General features: G+C 42.5%; 1 protein-coding gene across 2 annotated transcripts in view; it reads left to right on the top strand.

Annotated features, from left to right (window-relative positions):
- The window catches only part of TMEFF1 (transmembrane protein with EGF like and two follistatin like domains 1), a 314,378-nt gene that overhangs the window by 233,284 nt on the left and 55,298 nt on the right, over positions 1-25,796 (top strand). The gene's annotated exons all lie outside the window — the stretch shown is intronic.

The raw sequence follows: 25,796 nt of genomic DNA on the forward strand, positions 1-25,796 counted from the left end.
AGTCTTGTGGTGTCTACTAGTCGATATAAATTATTCTGAAAACGGCCTAAACCGGTTAATCTAAAATATACCCATCCTTAGTCATTTCTCACAGCTCTTGTTGAAGCGTTTTTCCATTCTATACTTGTGTGAGCATAGAAATAAAGTAAGAAGTGCCCACATCTCCTTTAATTCCCCAGAGTTCTCTTCTTTTCTTCTTTGGGCTTAGCGATCAGGCAGATACTTGGGTGACCAAAATGAAAACAAAGTTTATAGATACTTGGGTGACCAAAATAGAATACATAGGTTATAGATACTTGAGTGACCAAACTGGAATACATAGGTTATAGATACTTGAGTGACCAAAATGGAATACATAGGTTATAGATACTTGGGTGACCAAAATGGAATACATAGGTTATAGATACTTGAGTGACCAAACTGGAATACATAGGTTATAGATACTTGGGTGACCAAAATGGAATACATAGGTTATAGATACTTGAGTGACCAAACTGGAATACATAGGTTATAGATACTTGGGTGACCAAAATGGAATACATAGGTTATAGATACTTGGGTGACCAAAATGGAATACATAAGTTATAGATACTTGAGTGACCAAACTGGAATACATAGGTTATAGATACTTGAGTGACCAAACTGGAATACATAGGTTATAGATACTTGGGTGACCAAAAATGGAATACATAGGTTATAGATACTTGTGTGACATCACCAACTGTGCCAACTGACTCCATGGAGACTTCTGCAAACTGTAGGGGTATCTCTGAATGCAGCTTTCCCATACTAGTACTACAGCCACATGATGGTCGGGTGGTCACGATATTCACAATAGTCACCATAATTGGTGCTGGGATCTTGTGGAAAAAATGTCAGGGTTGAATATAGTTATTGAGTCCTGACAATCACTTTAATGCATCAGATTTCTTTCTCTTTAGTGTGTTTTTCCCCTTTACGTTGCAATGATACAAATGTACAAGATTTTGTTGTTGAAGACATTATTAGGAAATTCATTTTAAGAAAATAGCAAAGTCCATTGCCCTTTGTGTTTCTTCATAGTATGTTTGTAGACATCTCGTAACAGTGAATAATCTATAATTCTGGTCAGTGATCCACCAGTGTCCATTACGTGAATGGTGTCTGGGTTATGATAGATGTAATGACTTTGCTGCTGTTAGATGAGCCACTATCAGTTCTACAGTAAAAGCTTTTATTCTCTATAAAGGCTGAAGATTAAATGTGGTGGAGAGAGTCAGAAAACGACTATCAAATATCATTTCTCACATCATATTTTCTTGTCTCGGTGAAATCTATTTCGCACACCAGTTTTATTAGTTTTTCTATAAATTGTAAGGTTAAAACCTATAATCTGCCCCAACTTTGCCTAATGAGTATATAGTGTCAGCGAGTACTTACAAGGACGACATGTGATGCAGTGTAAGAAATGCAGCAAATTCCTCTCAGTGATGTATGTTACTAAGGGAGATGTTAAAAAAAACCTTTGCTAAATTATTCATGTATGTTCTGCAAGCATTTAGTGTTTCTTGTGCCTTGCTTCATCTAATACATATTGCTCATACTTTAATTTTACGAAGGTGGTAAATACTCTGGCCACATATGAATAAAAAATGGACACAAAAATTGTGGATAAGAGGTTCTAACAAACCAATTTGTCAGGATTGCCAATCTGTGTATGGATTATATACTGATCATTTCTGCCATGTTTTTGTTCTAAAATATCATAAAGTGTTAATCTGCTTGTTCAAGCACCTTCCCAACCTAAGGTACCCATAAACTGTAGCTAGCAATCAACTTCTTTCCCAACCCACTATGAACATGTATGTAAAGCTAGAACAAACATGTATGTGTTTTCAGGGAATAAAGTGGAGCAAGCTAATGGTGGCAGATTATCGTCCCACAAGAACAAAAGACTCGAGTGTTGTAATTCAACACAACTGAGCCATCACTTCTCTAACATCATCTGGGAGACCCCAATACTTCAGAGTAAAAGGGGGGTACTTTGAGGAATATAAGGTTTAACATACTGTATATTCTGGTCTGTTTCTCACATTTTTCTATACTCATCCTATATGTGTGCCTTTATAGTTTTGCTGCCTTCAGTCTGAATCTTCCAAATAGAACAAGGAAAACCAATATATGAAGTGTGTCCAAACTTTTAATCAGAACTGTATGTATGGGGTAGGCTTAGTCCATCTTACTAACTAGGAACAAACTTCAATAACTTTTTTTTACGTCAATATTTTTGTCCTTTGTAGTTTGAAGCTCATGGGCCCCAATGCAAAAGATGCGAGGGGTACCCAATAATTGACTTTTGAGCCCCCTAGGCTCTGAGGCCTGGGTGCGATTGCAACTCCAGCAGCTATTATAGTTACACCCCTGTCACAGACATCTGTTTCACTTATGTTATCACCATAACATAGGCCAGCCATTGTTGCTGCTATGTCGGCAAGCACTTGTTTGCGCTATATTCCTTACTACTAGGCTGTGTGAATATACAATACCGTTTTTTACAGATGTGTTAACCTAGATCCAATCTCAAAAGGTACTATAATGAAAAGAAATAGTAACAAAGAGAACAGATGGTTATGTCGCCCTGCTCACTCTTAAAAATTGTGAAAATGGGTAAGTATCATACCCTGGTCCCTGAGTCAAACCATGGTAGACATAGCCACTCAAAACATAAAGGTTTTTCATGTTTATGTGCTATCTGAAATAGAGTATGAACCGTTTTTAATTTGAGAACTCAGAGCTGGATTAGTGTTTTATTCGGAGCTACATTTTAATGTGGTGTCAGAATTATTTATAGCCTGTGCATTGGGCTAATTTAAAGAGGTTCAGGAGGTAAAATATCCAGTGGATCACAGGCGAATTTAAAATTCAAATAGCTATATTTCTTACATTAAAAGTCCACATCATGGAATCCAGCAGACAGGTACAAGGAATATGAAAGTAAGCATCATCCAACGCGTTTCAACATATCAAATTGTCATAAAGTCTTATTCATGGATCATTTTGGACCATGGATCAATTGTGGACGTCCTCACCGGAGATCATTCGTGCAGGATCAAGTGATCCAGTCCCTCTAATATTGTGAGCGGGGAGCTGGTATCGTGGTTGTTTATACAGTTAGGTCCAGAAATATTTGGACAGTGACACAATTTTCGCGAGTTGGGCTCTGCATGCCACCACATTGGAAGTGAAATGAAACCTCTACAACAGAATTCAAGTGCAAATTGTAACGTTTAATTTGAAAGTTTGAACAAAAATATCTGATAGAAATTGTAGGAATTGTACACATTTCTTTACAAACACTTCACATTTTAGGAGGTCAAAAGTAATTGGACAAATAAACCAAACCCAAACAAAATATTTTTATTTTCAATATTTTGTTGCGAATCCTTTGGAGGCAATCACTGCCTTAAGTCTGGAACCCATGGACATCACCAAACGCTGGGTTTCCTCCTTCTTAATGCTTTGCCAGGCCTTTACAGCCGCAGCCTTCAGGTCTTGCTTGTTTGTGGGTCTTTCCGTCTTAAGTCTGGATTTGAGCAAGTGAAATGCATGCTCAATTGGGTTAAGATCTGGTGATTTACTTGGCCATTGCAGAATGTTCCACTTATTTGCACTCATGAACTCCTGGGTAGCTGTGGCTGTATGCTTGGGGTCATTGTCCATCTGTACTATGAAGCGCCGTCCGATCAACTTTGCGGCATTTGGCTGAATCTGGGCTGAAAGTATATCCCTGTACACTTCAGAATTCATCCGGCTACTCTTGTCTGCTGTTATGTCATCAATAAACACAAGTGACCCAGTGCCATTGAAAGCCATGCATGCCCATGCCATCACGTTGCCTCCACCATGTTTTACAGAGGATGTGGTGTGCCTTGGATCATGTGCCGTTCCCTTTCTTCTCCAAACTTTTTTCTTCCCATCATTCTGGTACAGGTTGATCTTTGTCTCATCTGTCCATAAAATACTTTTCCAGAACTGAGCTGGCTTCATGAGGTGTTTTTCAGCAAATTTAACTCTGGCCTGTCTATTTTTGGAATTGATGAATGGTTTGCATCTAGATGTGAACCCTTTGTATTTACTTTCATGGAGTCTTCTCTTTACTGTTGACTTAGAGACAGATACACCTACTTCACTGAGAGTGTTCTGGACTTCAGTTGATGTTGTGAACGGGTTCTTCTTCACCAAAGAAAGTATGCGGCGATCATCCACCACTGTTGTCATCCGTGGACGCCCAGGCCTTTTTGAGTTCCCAAGCTCACCAGTCAATTCCTTTTTTCTCAGAATGTACCCAACTGTTGATTTTGCTACTCTAAGCATGTCTGCTATCTCTCTGATGGATTTTTTCTTTTTTTTCAGCCTCAGGATGTTCTGCTTCACCTCAATTGAGAGTTCCTTAGACCGCATGTTGTCTGGTCACAGCAACAGCTTCCAAATGCAAAACCACACACCTGTTATCAACCCCAGACCTTTTAACTACTTCATTGATTACAGGTTAACGAGGGAGACGCCTTCAGAGTTAATTGCAGCCCTTAGAGTCCCTTGTCCAATTACTTTTGGTCCCTTGAAAAAGAGGAGGCTATGCATTACAGAGCTATGATTCCTAAACCCTTTCTCCGATTTGGATGTGAAAACTCTCATATTGCAGCTGGGAGTGTGCACTTTCAGCCCATATTATATATATAATTGTATTTCTGAACATGTTTTTGTAAACAGCTAAAATAACAAAACTTGTGTCACTGTCCAAATATTTCTGGCCCTGACTGTAATTTAAAGAGGTTGTCCACTCCTTTTACATTTACATCAATGTCTAATCGACCAGGGTCCGACATCTCTCCTCCTCATCAGCTGTTCTCGGTGCCAGTAGTGGCAACACGCAGCCGGAAATACTCAGTTTCGTAGCTGCTCCGTCTTCTGGTAGCAGCCACAGCTTGGTACTGCACATCCGCCACCTATTGATTTGAATTTGAGGCGGATATGCAGTACTCGGCCACGGCCGCTATTAGTTGACGAGGCATCTTTGGAACTGAGCATTTGCTGTCGGCACCAAGAACAGCTGATTAAAAGGGGTGCGGGGTGTCGGACCCCGGCAAATCAGCAATTGACAATCTATCCTAAGGATAGGTCATGATTGCAAAAGTAGTGGACAACCTCTTTCTTGAAACATGGGGAAGGAAAAGACATGAAGTGATGAGCTGATCCTGTTTCTCTTGATAAGACCCTTCTGGGCTAGAGGGATGCGTTGTTGTTGTTGTTGGATGAGGGATATTTAATCCGATGGCCTGCTTTTCCATGCCACCATCTTAACTTCACACCTGAGTGGCAGAACATGGTCACTAACTTGTATTGGCCGTGCTATACTTATAGAAATAAAATCTTGTCAAATTCTGGAGCCAAGATTATTAATGATGTTGTGTATGGCAGAGTTACGTGATAACATGATGAACAGTAACAATGTTGGTAATAACGAACAATTTCAGTTCACTTGGCTTCATAGCGCCTGGAGGCACATGGGACTGTCAGCCATCCTCTGACTGCACTGAGGGTAATCGAATTGTGTCCACATTGTGTATGAAAAATGAGATCTGTAACTGAGTTATTCTCTGCACTCACAAATCACTTATTATGTCACATAGGGAGAAACAGTCATCCATGTAAAGGTGTATAAAATGCATCTAATTGGCAGAAAATGGAAGACAATGCCATCTGCATGTATTTATCTCAGATTCCAGTGTGCCGTGTAGAGGGTCAATGAGCCTGCCTGCTGCTTCTTATACTGTATGAGACTGCTTTCTCCACACGCAATGAAAATACATAGTAATCAGTGCTTTAAGATGTCATACAGGAGGAACGCCAGTAGTCACCCTCTCTGAAACATGAATCTTCAGCCGTACATAAGCATGTGACCTAATATAACCTTGGTCAGCCATATTTATCTGCATGTGCCTAGTCCTTCTGTCTTGAGGTATGGTATAGAACTAGCATCTTGTATAAATGCACCAACAGCTTTGACATTTGCAGACATGTTTTGGTCACGTATGCAGTATGTCCTATAGAATGATCAGAAGTGTAGATGTGCAGACGCAAATATATAGTGTGCTATAATTATTGGAATAACCTCTGACAGCAGTCGGCTCTTTCCATTAATAACATACATGAGTGCGGAGAGTTTCAAATTCCCTGCTACTGCCTTGTGAGTCCATCAGATGTGTATGGGCTGTTATAAGAGAGCATATACACTAGGAACACTATAATAGTAAAATTCAAGGGCTATTCAGTTGGATATTGGATATTCAATACAGTGGAACTTTGGATTACGAGCATAATTGGTTATGGGAGTGTGCTCTTAAACCAAATTACTCTTATATCAAAGCGAATTTTCCCATAGGGAATAATTGAAATGCAGACAATTCGTTCCACAACCCAAAAATATTTACTGCATTTATACAAACCTATTACAGTAATATAAAATAATGTACTGTGTTCATATAAAATTATTACAGTACAGTAATACAAAATACTGTACAGTACAGTAAAAACATGAAACAAATTAAACTGCACTTTAGCTTACAACAGAATTGTTGGTGTACGGGAGATACAGTATAAGCAATGTGCTGCACTGGTTATCAATAAGAAAGTACAATACTGTATCCACGAGTGCAAATTGATAGATATGCTATATAGTGTATACTGTACTGTGCAATGGTATACTGCATATAGTAAACAGTACATATGGACCCCTCCAGAGCGGGTCAGAGCGTGGTGAAAGGATGGAACCAGAAGCATGAGCGGTGAGTATTTGCTCTTCTTCATTGCTCTTAAACCAAGTTACAAATTTTTAAAAAGCTTTACTTGTCTTGCAAAACGCTCTCAAACCAAGTTACTCTTAATCCCCGGTTCGACTGTATCTGTAGACAGTAACATAGTGTGGGTTGCCAGTGCTCAGGCAAGGCAAGTATTTTGTGCCTCTGTAATCTATGAGCTATTACCACTCCTGGAGTTCCTTCCAGAAGTCCAGAATTGAACCCCTTATAAACCAAGTGCATGTATTGTAATTTGAGGGAAATTTCTGATGTAATTACAGTTTGTGCTGTGACCGCCAAGTTTTTTTTCTATTTTTTTGCTAAAATCTTAAAACTAAAGTTACTTATTTTACTCCATTTTTTTTTATCTAACAATTTTAGTACCCTATCCCGAATCCTAGCCCTAAGCTTCACCTTAGCCCGAAGTCTAATCCCAGCTCTATATTTAAGCTTAACCCTAAACAAATCCTTAGCCCTAACCCTAAATAGAGTAAGAAAACGTGTTAAAATCTAAAAGCAAAATTCAATAACAGCTCTTAATAATAAGGCAAGACAGATTTCAATCATGTGCTATTGTGTTGTTGAGTCAATACTATCCTCCCAGATGTTCTCATCTTCTGTCACCTCTGTTGGTTACACAGAGCTCAGCAGTGGAGATGATTCTGCAGAGGACACAACCAGGATGATAAAGCTCATTTCATTATACTGAGCTTTGTTGTTTTGGGTGCTGCCTACCCAAAGTAGAGCAGCTGATGATAAACCCATCCCTCTTCTACCACTGTGCATTAGCAGATCCGGGCAGGCACCTGCTGTGTGTTGCAGAAGCCGATCACTTCACAGGGTGGGCAGCTTGGAGAAGAGTGCAGGTAGACATTTTGCTCCCTATTAGAAAGTGGCAGTTGGGGCTACAGCCCCCTGTCATGCCTCACCCATTATATGCCGTTTTGTGTTGACTCACCAAAAGTATGCATGTACTAAATAAAGATGCTCGAAATTATACAAATAATGAAATAAATAAAATTTACTAATTAAAATAAATCAAAAGGTTTTAGAGCAAGATGCATGTTCCGTAGTGCTGTCTGCAGCCATACCAATCCACTCTCAAGATTATTTTGGTTTTCCCTCTATGTTTATATGACCATAGGTGTAGAACCATCTAAAGGTAAATCACAGAACTGTGGTTCACATACTTTAAACATGATAGTGCAGTCATGACCAAGAGCAACGCCTCCCAATGATCAAGGTGCAATTTGGTGATGAACAATACTTTTTCCAGCATGACAAAGAGAGGTCAAAAGAAAAAAGTGATAACTGTGTGCCTCAGTGAGCATAACATTGACATATTGGGTCAATGGCCAGGAAACTCCCCAAAACTCAATCCCACTTAGAACCTGTGGACAATAATGAAAAAGTAGGTCGACAAAGAAGAAGACTGAAATTATGAGAAACTCCAAGCACTGCTTAAGGCATCAGTCAGGATTTGGCTCAAAAGCTGATATCCAGCATGTGAGTGCGAACTGCAGAAGTCTTGAAAAATAAGGGACAATACTGTAAACATTGAGTCTTTGCGTAAACTTGAAGTACATCAATAGGCATAGAACAAAATCTGACAAAAAGATCTAAAAACATGGAAGTACGAGACATCATGAAAACCAAAACATGCTTCAGTCTCAAACTTTTTGGCCACGACTGTATATTACAAGGCCTATTATTACAAAGGCTGCATGTTCTCAGCTTTATATCTGGTGTAAGAGGGTCCAGAAAGCTATCCCATGGTTCCTACTCCTATGTGTCAAACAGCCTAGACATTTTGAAGCAGCTTATGGCACTTTGTCAGTTTTGTGGCTTGATATCAATAGCTATATAAGAATTTTGCAATGTTAAGACTTCACCTAGTTTTCCCTTGCTTATGATCAGTCATTAGTGTTATAGACATGACATGAGAAATGTTAAAGGATATGTTCCGGGCATCTCTCGAAGTAATGACACTTCTTTCTGCAATAAAGATACTGCTTTACACATAAGATGAGCCTAGAAGGCTTCATTATCTATAGACTGATGTAATAAATGCTACAAATATCCTTAATGTCTCGGTTATAAATCTCTTGACTAAATTCTTACTTGGATATTTAGGCCATTTTATTGGTATCTTTCTATTATAAAAACTACACAGTCAGAAAGAGAAAGCCGCATATATTGCCCCTGGCACAAAACTTGCTTCCAGTCATGGATGGAAAGCTGCATAAATCCTTTATATCCCTGGAAGAGAATTTTGCTGCCTTGTACTTGCTGCCGAGAGATACGGTAGAAGGAAAAAGATGTATATAGTATCTGAGCATATGTGACGCTCTAAGCTTGTATATACAGTATTGAGGGTTTTACAGGAATATGTATTTTCAATCTTCTCCCTGACACTATTTGGTCCCTCCAGAAATAACTCTTGTTGGTTTTTAATTTGTGCTGGATTGCACTAGAGAAAGAAGGCTAAAACTTGAACAGATGGTTGTCATAAAGAGGATACCAGCAGGGAAAATTAATGTACCAGCGTATGCTAACTGGAATGTGGAATTAAATGTTTGGATCAGAAAATTAGAATACAGCATTTCTTGGCAAACGGGAACAAAACACTTTAGCCATGTATTGTAAAATAGCAAATTTCAGACGGGTTTACCATACTGGAAATGGGTTCTTCGCTTGTAATATAAGAGGATGAATGTCACTGTCATTTTCATCTGTATCTATAGCACGATGTCTCTGTATTTCTATAAGGCATTGATAGAATCGAATGTCTGCACTACAATACCGCTAGAACTAATGTCACTGACGCTGGCAGACCAGGCAATTTAGAGATTTAAAAATAAAACAATGCTTTGAGTTTTAAATGTATATGTGCAACCAAATGTATAGTACGTCTGCGCGGTTATTGCTTTCAGGAGGGTTTCTAGGACAATTTATTCTTAAAGGGAACCTGTCAGGTCCAATATGCACACAGACCCACGAGCAGTTCTGGGTGCATATTTCTAATCCCTGCCTAACCGTCCCTGTATACACTAGCATAGATAAAGAGATCTTTACAAAAAGTATTTCTAAAGATCTTGTATCGTATGTTAATGAGCACGGGGACCCCTGGCTAGTCGGGTCCATTCGCATGTTAGTACATTCCTGTGGGTGCGCTAACATGCTAATGTATGTGCAGCGTCAGAGGATGATCTCACTCACCTCATCGCCGCCCAACATTGGATTTCGGCTCAGTGCGCATGACCCCCGAGTTTGGGCATACGCACTACTTCAGTTTGAATCCAGGGCGCGTGCATCCGGCTTCATAGTGCGCATGACCCAAACTCCGGGGTCATGTGCTCATTAGCATACGATAAAAGATCTTTATACTTTTTCTAAAGATCTCTTTATCCATGCTAGTGTATACAGGGAGGGTTAGGCAGGGATTAGTAATATGCACCCAGAACTGCTTGTGGCTCTGGTGGAAATTTGGACCTGACAGGTTCCCTTTAATAGTTTATTTAACTTTGTAATTTTTCCCCTTTCTAAAAGTTGTACTAATCTGGCTCTAATGCTTCACCTGAATAGTGCATGTATAATACAGATGCAAGATTAAGTGATTTTTGTGGGTTGAGTATGGTACACGCACAATGCTGTGGACTGCAGACAGTTCAATTAGAGGTAAAGATCCTCACAGAGTAGACACAAGGCATTTTTAGAGATGTAATATGGGGATTGATTCTGCAGCTTTGAAATGACCACACATACACTGTGTTCCAAATTATTATGCAAAAAGAGTTTAGGAGTGATAAGGTTAGAAATTTTTTGTTTGTCATGTAAACTCATTGATAGTGATGTGTGTCAGGGCTCTTTATATCACTGAAAGCAATTGCAGATACCTGTGCACATTAGTTTGAAAGGTGTGTCCAAATAAAGGCAAGATTAAGTAAGAAGGCTGTTCCACATTATTAAGCAGCCTACATATTTTGCCAAAATGGGAAAGAAAAAGGATGTGTCGGCTGCTGAGAAGCAACAAATTGTGGAGTATTTAGGTCAATGCATGACTACAATCAACACTGCCAAGACACTTCATTGTGATCATCGCACAATCAAGAAGTATGTAGCTGATTCACAGCACACACGTGTGCATGCTGATAAGGAGAAATTGAGGACTCTTTCCAACAGGCAATTGCGTCAGGTTAAAAGAACAGCTGCTAAAATGCCTTGTCATAGCAGCAGACAAGTTTTTTAAGCTGCTTGGTGCCTCCAACATCCCCCGAACAACAAGATGCAGGGTCCTTCAGAGGTTTGCAGCTGTGCGTAAGCCATCCTGTCGACCACCTCTATCCACTGCACACAAGCAGAAATAGCTCCAATGAGCCAAACGATACATGAAGACTGACTTCCAAACTGTTTTGTTCACCGATGAGTGCCGTGCAACGCTCGATGGTCCAGATGGATGGAGTGGAGGATGGCTGGTTGATGGACACCCCATGAAAACACGGCTAAGACGCCAACAAGGAGGAGGTGGAGTAATGTTTTGGGCTGGAATCATGGGAAAAGAGATTGTCGGCCCCTTTAGGATCCCTGAAGGGGTAAAGATGAACTCCATAATCTATGTGGAGTTTCTAAAACAGCACTTCCTGCCATGGTTCAGGAGGAAGAACTGTGCATTCCGCAGCAAGATCATTTTCATGCATGCTAATGCACCGTCTCATGCTGCAAATAGCACATCTGCATCTCTGGCTGCTATGGGCTTATGCTTATGGTGTGGCCACCATCTTCCCCTGACCTCATTCTCATTGAGAACCTCTGGAGCATCATCAAAAGGAGTGTCTATGATGGTGGGAGGCAGTTCACATCTAAGCAACAGGTCTGGGAGGGTATTCTGTCCACATGCAAAACAACTGAATCACAAACCATCCAAAAACTGACAAATTCAATGGACGAGAGAGTTCACAAGCTTCTTTCAAACAAGGGGTCCTATGTGCAAATGTAACATCACCTAGAATTAAGTTTTGACTTGAAAACTGTTTGATTTCATTTTGTAATAAGCTGATAATGCTTATAATTTCACAATTGACAATTTTGTTTTTAAAATAAAAAGGTTCAAAACTCAGCTGTGCATAATAATTTGGAACATGCATTTTGAGTGTTTATTATTTTTAAAAATATACTGTTTTCATAGGTAGTTTGATCAAAAACATTTCAATTATACTCGAATAGTAGATGACTGGAAAATAACAATGACTGCAATTCATAAAGTTAATTTAGGAAAATATGAAAAAATATTTTTTGCATAATAATTTGGAACACAGTGTAGTAAATGCATATGAAACGCATATTTCAAACAGTAGCCGTACTTTCAAGACACTTTTCAAAATAAGCTGTCCTGTGTGTACATGAGAAATAACAGCATTTCTGGCCATGATATGATTGCATTTTCACCAGTTTTCACCTCTGCAGGCTCTCCTTTGCAATTGACTCTGAGCTGGAAGGAAGTTCTATCATCTCTAAATACACAGCGCAACTCACATAGAGATATTCCTGCACTGTATTACTTAGTTAACACACAGAGACAAGCAGCAGCAGCATGGAGGACATCCTATGGCTGGACTGTATGTAAAACCAGCTCTGGGGTGAGGTACAAGACTTGTTAGAAAACTCAGTACCATCTTTCTTTGTCTTCCTTTGCCTATTTTCTCACATTGAACCTACATTATAAAAATTGGAGGAAATGGAGAAGTGAGGAGCAATCACTTGACATCACAGGCCGTCTTGTCTGAGCAAAAACGAGTTGAGCTGGGTTTTTTAGAGTGCATGGTGAGTTCAGAAGGTAGGGAGGATGTAACTGAGTAGTGGGGAACAAAGCAGATTTCTCTGACAATATATATTCCGCAGTTTCTTCTGTTATCTGTTTTTAGAAAGTACAGTTATACATAAGGAGCTACCCTCAGTGAGCCAATTATGGGGAACCCAGAGCATTCAGCCATTTGAGTTGTCAATAAAAAAAGCTAATTTTCTACTACTGGGAAGTTAAAGTGGCTGTCCATTTATTCCTTATTTTAGCAGATGTGTTTGAGACATGATTTTGAGGCACTTACTAATATTTTATTATTAATTATTAATTAATTGTACAGGTTCTTCTTTGTTAAGTGCCACCTGTTAGTAAAACCTTCCTCAAAGGCTGCGCATTATTCTTGCTCTCAATATATGCTGCTGATGGAGGAGCAGTCGTGTCCATCAACCTCATCCAATTGAAAAACCTTGCACAAGCGAAAACTGTGTTTCAATTGTAAGTGCTACAAATCCCTGTCCTCAGCACATCTGTTACCATAAAGATAAAGTGGCCATCCCCGGTATGACTGGTGATAACGGCTAATCACCAGTTTGTCCATGTGCTGCGTCTGAAGTTACAGCCTAGTGTAGTCAATGTGATTGCAGTTTAGAGAATTATATTTTCTGATCGCTATGTGATTTTAGGAGGTTATCATCTTTAATGTATTCTGTATAAAATACATGTATTTTTGCAATTTCCCTATTCTTTTTACTATAGTGTCCCCACATTTTACCTGTCAGAAATGGATGCCAATATAAAATACATACAACTACATCATGTTTTATCTAATAGCTAGATGCTACTTAGAGAGTACAGCAGAACACTGCATAGGCAGAAAACTTCCTACAAGGCAAATGTTTCTATCTTCTCCAGTCTTATCAGTATAAAGTAGATTATGTGCATGTACGGTATATATCAGGCCCATGCTGGGGTATTAATAACCATTAGTAAATCAAAGCATGTAGTGATATTAAATAGATTGCATGGCTTGTTTTACATTCAAGGGATTGTAAAAGATTACTAAACATAGATGCTTTTCTCCTAAGGCCCCCTTCACACGTCCATATCTCCGGTACGTGTTTGGTCCGTTTCCTTATGTGCCGGAGACACGGGCACACGTAGACCCATTAAAATCAATAGGTCTGCGCACATGTGTGTTTTGCCATGGACCATGTGTACGTGTGGAGCATACGTGTGTCCGTATGTGTGTGTTTTGCCATGGACCATGTGTACATGTGGAGCATATGTGTGCCCACACGTAGACATGTCCGTTTTTCTCCGGTATCACGGGTGTCACACGGACCGCACACGAACCGCATAGATGTGATCTGTGTGACATGCACCAGAAAATACACACGTGTCTGTGAAATTAGAAGAATTTCTATACTCACCTTCTCCAGCCCTGCTGTTTCTGCCGCTGCTGTCACTTGCTTCCGACCCCCGCTCATTATGCTCATCGCATATGCACTCAACTGCGGGCCGGAAGCAGCAGTAGCAGCGGGGAGTTGGCAGGACCGGAGACCGAAGATCAACACCACGGACAGCAACGTCAGGGATAGGTGAGCAGAAAGTTCCAGTTCTCCGTGTGTTATCACAGATAGCACACGGAGAACACATGTGTGCCATAAACACGGCACACGGAGGACAATACGCACCTTTGACACGTCCGTGAAAAACGTACGTGATTTTCACAGATGTGTGAAGGAGGCCTAAGACAGTGCCTCACACTTGCATAGTTTTAGGGGGAAGGGAAGCTAAAGCTATTGAAGTGATTGAGACAGAGCTGCAGTACCACACACCTCCTGTAGACAGGTGTGGCACTGTTTTGAGAAGAAAGCAATTTTGTTTAAAAACAAAATCTTATTGAAACATGTTTGGTCCCGTTACATAGGATCATAAGTACATGCATTTGGAAGATGCAGTATATGTACATAGCAGTTGCTAATCTGACCCTGAACTCTACAAGCACTCTACATGAAGATCTTAAAGGCCTCGTCACACTAAGCAACATCGCTAGCAACATCGCTGCTAAGGAACAACTTTTGTGACGTAGCAGCGATGTTACTAGTGATGTCGCTGTGTGTGACATCCAGCAACAACCTGGCCCCTGCTGTGAGGTCGTTGGTTGTTGCTGAATGTCCTGGGCCATTTTTTAGTTGTTGCTGTCCCACTGTGAAGCACACATCGCTGTGTGTGACAGCGACAGAGCAACAACTAAATGTGCAGGCAGCAGGAGCCGGCTTCTGCGGAGGCTGGTAACCACAGTAAACATTGGGTAACCAAGAAGCCCTGTCCTTGGTTACCCGATATTTACCTTTGTTACCAGCCTCCGCCGCTCTCACTGTCAGTGCCGGCTCCTGCTCTGTGCACATGTAGCTGCAGCACACATCGGGTTAATTAACCCGATGTGTGCTGTAGCTAGGAGAGCAGGGAGCCAGCGCTAAGCATTGTGCGCTGCTCCCTGCTCTGTGCACATTTATCTGCAGTACACATCGGGTAATTAACCCGATGTGTGCTGTAACTAGGAGAGCAAGGAGCCAGCGCTAAGCGGTGTGCGCTGCTCCCTGCTCTGTGCAGCTGCACCCTGTACTCTATACCCTATATATGTACCCTGTGCAGCTGCACCCGGTGTGCGCTGCTCCCTGCTCTGTGCACATTTAGCTGCAGCACACATCGGGTAATTAACCCGATGTGTGCTGTAACTAGGAGAGCAGGGAGCCAGCGCTCAGTGTGCGCTGCTCCCTGCTCTCTGCACGTGTAGCTGCGTGCGCTGGTAACCAAGGTAAATATTGGGTTGGTTACCCGATATTTACCTTAAGCGGGCTTTACACGCTGCGACATCGCTAATGCGGAGTCGTTGGGGTCACGGATTTTGTGACACACATCCAGCCACATTAGCGATGCCGTTGCGTGTGACACCGATAAGCGATTTTGCATCGTTGCAAAAACGTGCAAAATCGCTAATCGGCGACATGGGGGTCCATTCTTAAAAATCGTTACTGCAGCAGTAACGAAGTTGTTCCTCGTTCCTGCGGCAGCACACATCGCTGCGTGTGACGCCGCAGGAACGAGGAAGCTCCCCTTACCTGCCTCCTGGCCGCTATGAGGAAGGAAGGAGGTGGGCGGGATGTTACGTCCCGCTCATCTCCGCCCCTCCGCTGCTATTGGGCGGCGGTTCAGTGACGCTTCAGTGACGTCGCTGTGACGCCGCACGGACCGCCCCCTTAGAAAGGAGGCGGTTCGCCCGTCACAGCGACGTCGCCGGACAGGTAAGTATGTGTGACGGCTGTTGTGCGGCACGGGCAGCGATTTGCCTGTGTCGCGCAACAGATGAGGGCGGGTACCCACACTAGCGATATCGGGACCGATATCGCAGTGTGTAAAGTAGCCTTTAGTTACCAAGCGCAGCATCTTCCACGCGGCGCTGGGGGCTGGTCACTGGTTGCTGGTGAGCTCACCAGCAACTCGTGTAGCGACGCTCCAGCGATCCCTGCCAGGTCAGGTTGCTGGTGGGATCGCTGGAGCGTTGCAGTGTGACATCTCACCAGCAACCTCCTAGCAACTTACCAGCGATCCCTATCGTTGTTGGGATCGCTGGTAAGTTGTTTAGTGTGACTGGACCTTTATTAAAATACATATATATATATATATATATATATATATGTGTATTTTTTTTATACGTGGCATAGATATTTGGAAATTGCTACACATTTAAAGAGACACTATACGTTGTAATCTTATTTGTGCCAACGCAATTAAATAAGCCTGGTAATTTATTAATACTCATCATTCATATTCCCTCTTCCCTTCGTCTGATCACTGATGCGTCTGTCCAATTGTTTAAAGCCGTTGATCTGCACAGCCCTTCATCTCTGTGTAGCTTGCTGTATGTCGCCTCTTTTGTGTCCTTGTGAATATTTAACATGCTCCTCCTTTGTAGAGCAGTCCTAATTGCTCACTTCATGTGCCACTGACAGTCGCTTTCTGGCTTTTGTGTGAAGCTGACAGCACACGCCTTTCATACTGGCGCTACTGGTGTAGGCTCGACCAGGCCTTTGTGTATTGGGAGGCTTATTCAGAGATACCTCGTAATGGTGCCAAGAAATTGCACATTAAGGGAGAGGGGGGCAATTATGAAAGTCGTGTGGAGACTGGGTGCAGAAATGACACACAAAGGAAAGATGTTCTTTGCTGCTATTCTTCAATATTATTTTGTTGCTGTTTTTATTATACATTTATGTTATGTTCATAAAACAGCAGGAGAAAGACATAGACATTTCTTATTATTATGCTGGGATTTAGTCTCAAAGTAGGAAGTATAAAGATGACGTTAGTATGTAAACAGCCCAAATCCATATATAATAGTAACAACATAGACCTTTGTGTGCGCCTGAATCCAATGTGTAGATGTAGAAACTTGGCACTCAAGATAAATGTGAATAGTGGTCTTTTATTGAGAAGAACTTGTAGGAGCAGCAGAAGCACGGACGTTTCCGTCAAAAACTTTCATCAGTGTGCGTATAGGTGGCAAAGCCATATAGACAGCAGTGGACATCGTGTCATACTTGATTACGCCAGTTGCAAAGTTGCTATACCTTCTGAGGACCCTCTGCACGCACACTTATGAAGGTCTTTGACCAAAACATCTATGCTTCTGCTGGTCCTACAAGTTCTTCTCAATAAAAGTCCACTATTCACATTTATCTTGAGCGCCAAGTTTCTACATCTACTTGAGACGGTTTTGGACCCTACTTGAGCACCACCCCAGAAGGGCCGTGTGTATCAACTCACTATGAATCCCATGTGTAGTCTGCACCTCCTGTCTATCTAGCTCAGAGATCCCCAATGTGTAGTTCGGAAGCCACACGTGGCTCGCGACCATCTGTAAGCTTGGTATATTAACACCAGGATTAAAAAACAGCTAGACAGAGCGAGTCTCCAGATGTTGAGTTTTGTGAGTAGTCCTGCACAGAAGAGCAGATCTGGATGAGTATCTACTGGCCATGGCATAGGATGACTGGCAGTCACAGGAGATGTTTGTATCTGTGGTGGGGGAGCTTGATGCAAGAATAACGAAGATGGGAACCTCTGAATCTATGTGTCCTGAATCAATGTGATTTCTATGGCAAAGCTTTGGCTGTCATTATAGTGGTAATGGGAGCTCCTGGTGTCACTACTGTGGGAGCTAGGTAGAGCAGGAGGTGGATGTCACTACTCGGAGTGGGGACTCTGGTTGTGGCTTGTGACCGTCTATCGGAGCTGAATGTGGCTCTCAAGGTAAGAAAAGTTGGAGACCACTAATCTAACTCTTCTTTTGGGGTAGAGGAAGTAAGGTAATACATGACTGCAGGATCTGACTATATATTGGGTTTGTTTTCCAACTTATGTGACCATGGAGACACATGTTTTTGCTTAAGAGCTGTATACACTAAGTTGTAGGAGCTTTTTTCATAGACTTTACTTATGTAGATGTATAGATGCTAACCAGAAAGAACACATAACACGTATTTTTTAACACTGCTACGAATGATTTTATGCTCTTTGGATTTACAGCAAGTATCGGGCTCAATATCCTTAAATCACACTCTAATATTAGCCAGGAAAGTTGCACATGTGCAAACGTTACGGATTTCTTGTACATCGTGGACACTGACATCATATTTAGGGAATATTCTTTTTTTTACTTCAATCATGTATAAATAAATATATACATTCTCAGTGCTGGATGGTATTAAAGGGTATATGTGACGCCCTGGCCTATCAGGTCATCACAAGGATGCCGTGCAATCTGCCCTTCTGCATGGTACCCGCTCCTCCTTGGTTACGGGTCCTGTCCCTTTGGTGTCGCTAAGAACAGGTATACACAAATCCTGAGGAACACTCTGCACCACACCCACCAAGCACCCATTTTGCAGCCTGAGGGGAATAGGGCCAGCCAGATGGACGGATGGTAGAAGGAGGGCCAGAAGTGTCAGGAGTAAGAGAGAGGAGTAGTTGGAGAGAAGTGCCAGTTAGCAGTGACAGGAAAGGTCACGCTGCGGAGCTGGGCTCCTGTAACCGTCCCAGGTGCCAGACGTTTGTCTGGCCTGGAAGGAGCTGGAACCCCGGTCGCAGGGGGTAGTGACAGGGGGCCCGGTACTGCCACAGAGGGCAGACCGGCGGCCTTGTGCTACAACCGGGCAGGGACCAGTGCACAACGGGGTACGCGGACCCTAGGCTGGGAAGTAGCTTCATGCAGCCCAGTAATTCACACAACGGGAACGGAATCTTCATGAACCGCGCTCGACCCGCTACAAAATCGGGGTACTAGCGCAACGATAGGGATAGGACTTCCCAAAACCGTCCAGAAAAATCCCAAGCGTGAACCCTGAGAGCAAGCTCAACCTGCTAGCCACGCAGGTGAGCGGGACCCGAGTAGTTCTAGGCAAAAGGGATCCACCAAGTGTAAACACGGTGCCAAGGAACAAGGCTTCAGACCAACCTAGTGTCCGTGTCAGCATCTCTGGACTGTGTGAGTACGTTGTGCCCCTTTGCTCCCAAAGGGTCCCCAGCCTGCCAGCACCGAGCCCCGGGACACCTTCCCTTGCCCACGGAGGGGTTAACATCAATTGCTGCCATTTCATCGCTCCCGGGCGCTCCCCTCTTCCCTAAACGCAGCAGCAGTGGTATCCCAATTTTTACCACAAACCGTGGGTGGCGTCACGAACATTATCCGATCCACCTTATCTACTCCCCTTTTATTTTCGAGAGACCGCGTGACCCCACCTCGGGTCCGGAGACCCCCGAGCCACTGCGGATCCAGATCCGAGCAGCCTGTTGGCTGTCGCAGGGGGGGCATATATACCCTATAATGAGGTTCTCTAAGAGTAAAAAGAAATATACTGCTCAAAAAAATAAAGGGAATACTAAAATACCATTGTGCTGTTTAAGTATTCCCTTTATTTTTTGAGCAGTATATATACAGTAACTAAAGGAAATGTCATTGTATATGAATTCCAAAATACTTTTAATTATCAAATCATGCCCACTTTGTCTAGAGAGTTAAACACTATAAAAGAAAATAAAAAAGTGTCTAAAGGCTTGAAACGGACAGAAGCTTACCTTATAGTGTAAGTGCCCATGAGCTCCTTCCAATTCTCTTCATGATTAAGAACATGTGCTCCCAGGGGATACTCTGATCTAATACTGCTTGCTGAGGTAAGAAGAGGCCGCTCACACTGCTGTCCACCATGTCATTATGATCTAATACTGGAGATACCTGAAATGCAAGGCCACTTACACTGCTCTTGATCCTTTCTTTCTGGACTAATACTGGATATACCAGGGGTGCAAGACCACTTACACTGATCTTCATCCTTTCTTTCTGATCTAATACTGGAGATATCTGAAATGCAAGACCACTTTCACTGTTGCCCACTCTGTCTTTTTGAACTTATAATCGATATACCAGGAGTGCAAGACCACTTACACTGCTGTCCATCATTTCCTTCTGATCTAATAACGGAGATACCAGGTGTGGTGAGGCAAGAAGAGACTATTTACAATGCTGACCACCATGTCTTTCTAATCTAATACTGAAGAAAGCATGGGTGCTACAGTAAGAAGATGCTGCTCACACTGCTGTCATCTTGTATATTTGATGTAATACTGGAGATACCAGGAGTGTCGAGATAAGAAGATGATCACACTGCTGTCTACCCTGTATTTCTGATCTAATACTGGAGATACTAGGAATGCTGAACTAACAAGAGTTTTTTTGCACTGCTGATCACCATGTCTTTCTGATCTAATAGTGAAGAAAGCATGGGTGCTACGTTAAGAAGAGGCTGCTCACACTGCTGTCCTTGCTTATTTGATCTAATATTGGAGATACCAGGAGTGTCGAGCTAAAAAGAAAATGATCACACTGCTGTCTACCCTATATTTCTGATCTAATACTACAGATACTAGGGATGCTGAACTAACAAGGTTTTCTGCACTGATGTCCACTATGTCTTGGAAATACCAGGGGTGCTGAGGTAAGATGAGACTGCTTAAACTACTGTGCACCCTGTCTTTCTGGTTTAATATTGGAGATACCATGGGTGCTATGGTAAGAAGAAGCTGCTCATACTGTTGTCCATCTTGTTTATCTGAGGTGATACTGGAGATACCAGGAGTGCTGAAGTAAGAAGAAGCTGCTCACACTACTGTCCACCATGTCTTTCTGATCAAATGATGGAGATGCCAGGTGTGCTGTATTTCTGAATGACAGTACACGGTGTAGGCTTTCTCTGGGTCACAGCAGCAGAGCTTACTAGTGAACATGCTCACAAGCACCTGTCCTTTTAGCATTTTAGGACCGTTTGTGCTATCAGTTTAATAAGGTAGCGGCCATTTTAATTCTACATTGATTACCTCCCTAGCTGAAATGTACATGATTTGCTAACTAAAAGTATTCAGGAATTTATTTATCAAGACTTTTCCTGTATTTTTTTTTTCCTGGAGAAAACCTGTAATGTACTTCTGTAGACTTATAGTCTGTAGTCTGCGCCTGTATTTCTAAGGCTGCTGAGGGCTTGTACTTTGGTCGTTTTCATATTGCTTCTGTACTGTATGTTTCTATATTAGAACAATTCCATAAAAACATAAGGTATTTAAACTAAATAGTAAATACAAATAAATACAAAAAATTAATGTTTCTGTGGTGAATTTCTTAAGTCAGTCTGATTGTGAACTATTGCACTGGTCAGAGTATACCCACACAGTTGTCATGGCAGCACAAGCTCTTGGCATGAGCTGTTCATTATAGTGGAGAACAAGGGACCTGATCAAGGCCCCACTGCCATAATGGAAAAGGCATCTTCCTTGCCTCCGGCTATTGTCAGATAGATGCAGAGCACATCCATTGTCTATTGAAAGGCACAGCAAGAACATATAGGAGCCACGAGGTGAGACTCTGCTCCAGAAAACAATGGAGAGAAAAGGTGGGTGGATAGCGAACGAGCCTCAACTGTGTGATGGCTATCATTCTACACTAAGAAAATGGCTATGTACTGAATAGAAAAATAGTAACTAGAAGAAGCAACCAATGCCTACACTGCACAGTACCTAAAACAAATGAATAGTCATAACTGTGAAATTAAGTTACATGAATAAAAAGTAAGTTTATTATCATGTTTCTGCATTTTCTATGTTGGTTTAAGAAAAGAACATATGTGGCACCCCTGCGACCTCAGGCGCCACAGGGCATTGCAGCCACTTAAGGTGTAATGTCTTCCTGAACTGCAAGGGACCAGCACTCGTATGCACAAGCCAGACCAAATTGCCCACCTCTGTTCAAGTCCAGGGGTAGGAGTAAGTTTGGGGGTGGAGAGCACAGAAACACAGTAGTTGAGGGCTGCAGGTCAAGCAGTGAGGAGCTCTCCTGGCAACCTCTGTGGACTGTGAGTAGGAAAGTGAACGATTGCTGGTGGAAGTCAGACAGGACTCCCAGAATCGTGTGTACCAAGTGCAGAAACCAGGGAGAAGTTCCAGACCCCTGGTAAATCTGAAAAGGGAAAGAGAAGGACAGAATGGAATGTGCCCCACCAAAAGCCTGAGACCTAGCTGCAAGAGAGTGAGCCTGCGTAGACAAGTGAGGAAGCTTACCCCAGAGAGGTTCCCTGCTGCAGGTGTGCAGGCTGGTACTAAGATCAGTGCAGGAAAGCGTCCCCCAAGAACTAAAGGTCACAGGGACCAAATTACTAGGACACAAAGCGGGAAGAGTTTGCAGGTGAGAATACCGGTGTTGGAACCCGAGGAGACAGGGATCTTGAGGCCCACTTTGGTGAAGACCAGCCGCCGGGGCCCACCAACAGTCCCAGCGAGTAAACAAAATTTAAACGACTTCCCTGTGTTGTCCCAGTGACTTTTGTGCACACATTTACACTGACTACTACTCTCATCCTCCACTGGGGCCAGCCCTACCCACAGAGGGCTTACCAACCTGCTGCTCATAACACCGGTCCCAGCAGGAGTGAAACACAGGAGCGGTGGCCATTCCACCTGGCCACACTACCGTGGGTGGCGTCATGAACTTTCCCACTTAAACTATCCCCTTTTTATTGTGGAGCCACCCCAGGGCACGAAACCGGGCACCGCCACCAGTGACCTGTTAAGCCCGGGACCGAATGACTGTCCCTGATCCCTGGGACTGTGCCCCCTAATAGCACAGAGCAACACAAATACATGCAGTGTTTGCCACACTGGTATCACTCCAATAATTGCCCAAGTACCATTTTGTTGCAATGTGTCATGTTCTTCAATGCATTACTGAGGAATCGGTATGATCAATTGCAATTTCTGTATAATTTCTGAAATATGAAAACCTCAAGTATAGTGATACGAGAAAACAATGTCACATGCACTGGAAAGTGCAAGATGCGCTCCCATGATGATACAACCACCTATACTTTCACTCTTCGAGGTTGTGGGTATGATTAGAGCAGCAAGAAACAAACATTACATTTTTAGATTAGATATATGAAAAACAAATTACAGCACTTAAAAGGTTGCAAAAAGATGAAGTAATAAAAAGACATACACTTAAGGCAAAAACAGTAAAAAAAAGGATATATTTCTCTGTATATTTAAGATACATTTGGATCTGTTAGATCTTCTGGCAGAGAATGTCTCCATTGAAATTTGGACATATCAATAATTCATGTAGTTTCTGCTCAATCTGACCATGCGTTTCTCTAGCTGAGATGTTATAAAGGTCTTATCCCCCACCCCTAACACATCCAAGTGGTCAGGTGAGAAGAGGACGGCTAATTGTATACAATGAACCATTATGCCCCAAATCTGGCGAAAATTGCTTTGAAAAGTCAAAACATGTTGTTGCAACTTAGAGTTCCGCAATATACAGTATTTGTGACTTTTAATAAAGAGAGGAAGCTATGGAACACTGCATGTAGAGGTGCCTGGATAGGGTCCAAATCCTTAAAGCACTTATCATCACGTACTCCCCTGTCTGAGTGCTGGATTTCTTTGATAGTGTATTAAGTCAACACAGTGTGTAGATAATTGGTGACGTTTCGGTCAAAGATTAGATCTTCATCAGAATCACACAGCTGATGGTGTTGTCAGTGGGTATATTCAGCGCAATGTAAATATGCGATCACGTCGCTAGGGGATGGCTGGATTTCTTTGATAGTGTATTTGTGACTTTTGCCATTTATACTCCCAATTTCTCCCATCTCTTCCAAAATGGGCAAACTGGATTAGGTGAGGGGCTGACAAGGGCATGACGCCACAGCTCGACGAATTCATGACAAGCTGTGACATTCTCAATAAAAGAAATCTTACTGCACTCGGAGCCTGCGTGGAGCATGTAGGTGCCACACATCAGACGCTCATCAGAAGAGGTGTGCACGTCTTTATGAATCATGAGCATCTGACTCCACCATGCCTCTCATCAAAGCATCAAGAAAATTGCAGATGTTGATCAATCGGGGCCCTAATTCTAATTTATGTAATATTTTACCATAAAAACCTTCCAGTGGAATAATATGACGACAATATTTCCATGCATACTTTCACCATCCTAGACACACCAAAGACATCTATGATATATTCGTATTTCGGGTTGATATTCACTTCTGTGAGTTCATACGCCAGGATTTTTTGCCTTGGGAAACCACAGAAATGTAATATGTCCCCTGATCACAGATATATTTGAGCATGGTGTGAATGTAAGATAATTATGTACATGGCATGGAAAAACTGTATTTCCATTTCCATGTGATGTACCTGGTATGGAGACGTCCAGACTGTCTTAGGCGCAGTTATCTTCACCTCTCATATATTAGCGCCTCTTTGCTAACTAGGATATACACAGTCAAAGTTTGCCTTTCCAGAAACTGTCCATTACTCACTAATTAATTTATCTGCAGACACGAGATTCTGAAACATGTCCAGTGAGATTTTTTATTTTTTTAATGAATCCATAACAAGGCTCACTGAGCTTACTCATGAAATTGGAGACACAGCTCGAGAGATTGCAAAACTACTGCAAGTCCTCAGCATGTCATGATTTTGTAGAGGAATACAGAAGGCAACAGGTGTGCCATTTTGCAGGATTTTTTGTAGAAGTCCTGCCAGTCTGTTCCATTTTCAGCCAAGGAATGGCTGAGTTGGTGGAGTTTACCCATCTTTGAATCCACTTCTCAACAGGGCTTGGAAGGGTGTCTCCTCCCGCAGTCAGTTGCCATGAAGACAGATGTAGGATAGTGAGGAATAGGAGATTAAGCGAGGAAGTCTTAAGTTTTAGTGTGTATTAACTATGTTTATTGTAGTTTGGTATCACCTACAGGATGATTATGTCTAAATGGGAGGCAAAGTGATTACATTCTGTGTTAGGCTCTTTTAATGAGTGTAGTAAGGTGAAAGCAATGAAAGACCGCACTCCGTCCGCAGTGCTGGATATCTTTATTCACATGCGCGCAGGGTAAAAGGCTGAAGGCGCACTGTGAGCTGGCTCCTCAAAGAGTGATGACGGCCGTTTCGCCAGCACAGCGGACGGAGTGCGGTCTTTCATTGCTCTCACCTTACTACCTATTGACTTATTAGTCTGACGAGCACCCCGCTTCTGGACACGTGGTTTTTCCAGCTCTCCACCTGGACGCAGGCGATACCGCAGGTAACTGGCAGTGGTGCAGGACCTTCTCTGCTGCATCTTTTAATGAGTGTCCATTTTTCCAATAGTAGACCGGCATATGTTGGTGTAACTGTGACGGGGTGTACATCAGAGCAAAGAGAGACAACAGGCCGAGGATGATCCAACAGGTTTACTAACAGGAATACAGGAACAGCACACGACAAGTCCAAATAAAACAGATTCGGGGGCACCTCCCGATAATCCAAAGTGCCAGATCACAACGTAATAGTCCTTTTCAGAGTCCCAGAAATCCCACACAATCCCACGGGCCGCCACACAGGCCTAGCTCCGTCCGTGTCCACAGCCACCCAGGCTGGGGCTCCTGTTCTCTTCAAGTTTCAGCTCACTCTGAAGTTACAAAAAGGGAAATGCATTGTCTGGGCTGCTTGACCAGCCCACCATGTTTGTTCAGGGGGTAGGGGTCACACATCCTATCATCAATGGT

The sequence above is a fragment of the Anomaloglossus baeobatrachus genome, chromosome 6, assembly GCF_048569485.1.
Source record: "Anomaloglossus baeobatrachus isolate aAnoBae1 chromosome 6, aAnoBae1.hap1, whole genome shotgun sequence".
Classification (NCBI taxonomy): domain Eukaryota; kingdom Metazoa; phylum Chordata; class Amphibia; order Anura; family Aromobatidae; genus Anomaloglossus; species Anomaloglossus baeobatrachus.